Source organism: Etheostoma cragini, chromosome 24 (assembly GCF_013103735.1).
Source record: "Etheostoma cragini isolate CJK2018 chromosome 24, CSU_Ecrag_1.0, whole genome shotgun sequence".
NCBI classification, from domain to species: domain Eukaryota; kingdom Metazoa; phylum Chordata; class Actinopteri; order Perciformes; family Percidae; genus Etheostoma; species Etheostoma cragini.
The window spans coordinates 3,939,844-3,942,318 of record NC_048430.1 but is presented as its reverse complement, the minus strand read 5'-3'; positions in this window follow the sequence as shown (position 1 = coordinate 3,942,318).

The following is a 2,475-nucleotide window of genomic DNA, read 5'->3' as shown; positions in this document are numbered from 1 at the left end:
ATAACCCCAACCATAACCCCAACCATAACCCTAACCATAACCCCAACCATAACCCCAACCATCTACCCAACCATAACCATAACCATAACCCTAACCATAATTTGTCTCGACCAAATCGAATGACACTAACTAAAAGGAGAATTATGTTATAAAAGTTTATGACTTGTTTATAGTGTTTTGGACACGTTCATGACAGTGTCATGTCACTCTCATGTAGATACCTTCTAGTAAAGTGTAACCCAGAAAACACACTCAAATGATGTAATATTGCAACTGGCACAGAACAAAATAAAACTACGTTCTACCATAAAGGGAGTTTCCAGGGAACTCTAACAAATGATTGTCATTAATGATGCATACATGAGCCCATGGAGTTACTTACTATCTGCAAAAATTATCCTCCTCATGGAATCAGACGTTATCTTCAATCCTCAGTACATTTACAACAGATACATACATACATACATACAACAGATTTCCAGAAAATCTGCAAAAGAAAATGTAAAATCAGTGCACATTTCCATCCACTACTGTTATGTAAATAGTATGATTTGGAAATATCAGGAGTGCCGTTAAACCACTGCAGAAGAAGAGAGTGCGACAAGATGACATAATTAACAGTGACAGTCATGCTCCAAACAAACAAAACATTGTAGAAAACTTGATGCAAATATGACATTTGTTTTATGTATTATTGAGAGGAAGGTGACAGTCTCCTCATCGCTCCAAACACATCTGATGTTTTCATCTGCTGCCAGTTTTTCCTATCTTCCATCCATAGACTTAGCAATATGTTCAGTAGTTAAAATGGCATCCGGCTCAACAAGCTACAACACTAAAATGATACTTGCCTGTTTATTCATCAATCATTTTAATAAGATTAATCATACAGTACTCTCAAAAAAATCAACTCTGCATGATGGGCACATTTACTTTGGATAGCCTTTCCATGTAGACAATTTTCTTTCCTCAAGATTCATTTGGGGCATCTTTAGGCCTTTAACGACAGGACAGCTGAAGACATGAAAGGGGAGAGAGAGGGGGAATGACATGCAGCAAAGGGCTACAGGTCGGAGTCAAACCCGGGGCAACTGTGTCGAGGAGGAAACCTCCCCACGTGGGCGCCTGCTCTACCAACTGAGCCATGCGGGCACCCTTAGGATATCTTGATCCAGAATAGGAATGGCGGATTCCACCACTTCCAAAAAAACAACTACACAGAGAGTACTGAATGGAATTACATTTGATGGCAGAAAACAATAAGAGGGTTCTACGCCATGGAAATCTTAAAGATTCTAACTTCAAGTACATGTCACTGTTAATACTTCTATAATTTCACTAAATGAAAGTCTAAGGGCAGCTAATGATGGACTGACTCACTTGTCTCACCGTATGGTTCGTGACACAGCAGTCCACTAGCATGCAGTGTGATTAAAAGCACGGCAGGGCCCCGGGGTAGGATAATCTCAGCAGCTGCAGTGCATAATGTGGACAGTGTGCCGTGCCTGGTTCACCATAGCCTAAAGCTACAGTTCACTGTACTGATCCTGAGCAAAGGTCATTTGTGCAGTCATGTACGTAGCAGAGTCGGGGGAGCACAATGTTCTCTGTGTTCTGCATCCTTATTTTCAGGGGTTTTGTTTTGCAGATGGTTCTTGCGTTGTCTGACAATTTCTAATTGAAGTTTCCAGCTTTGCCAGGACTGTCCTCTAATTTAAACCCTCAATTTCATGTTTGACCGAGCTCTCACGTCTTGCCGTGCTCTTTCTCACCTTCAGACATGAGCAGCCCGGCTGGAGCCGTGTTCTGGGGAGTTAAAGCTGAGCGGAGCACAAGTTGAAATTGCATAGGGGGTGTAAACGGGGGAGTGGGTAGGCTTCTGCAGTGGGACCGTAGGGCTTCAGCTAAGCCTGGTCTCTGGCCTCTGAAGAGTTTTCAGCATCGCCTTGATCTCTAAAGCCTCTGTTTGTGGATGTGGGGCCTGTGCGCTAATTCCAGGTGCTTAGATCCCAACCTGCACATTTGAAGTATTTCAGCTCCTTCATGGGGAATTTTTGAGCTTTAGGACAAAATCAATAGATGCTTTTATTTCCAATAAGCAAAGTATCTGTTTATGAAGTGTCTAAAAAGTTATCAGTCTTTGAAAAAAAAAGAACAATGGGAGGCATTAATAGCAATCTTATTTAACAGCTGTGCTCTTAAACCACACGGCTTGGAAAAGTCCATGGTGGCCTCACTGGCAAAGAAACAAAAGAGGCTAAAGATGTATTTAAAACAAATCTGTATGCAATAGAGCAATGATTGTCTGGGCACAAGAAGAATTTTAATTTGTTGGAGGATTGAAATTCCAGGCCCGTGGTGCTCCACCTCGCGAAACAAGACATCAAATATCTCCCTTCAGCTGGGGAGCTCGGAGCTGAAGGTGCCGACAGCAGTCAGACATCTCGGGTCCATTTCCTGCATATATTGTCTGTC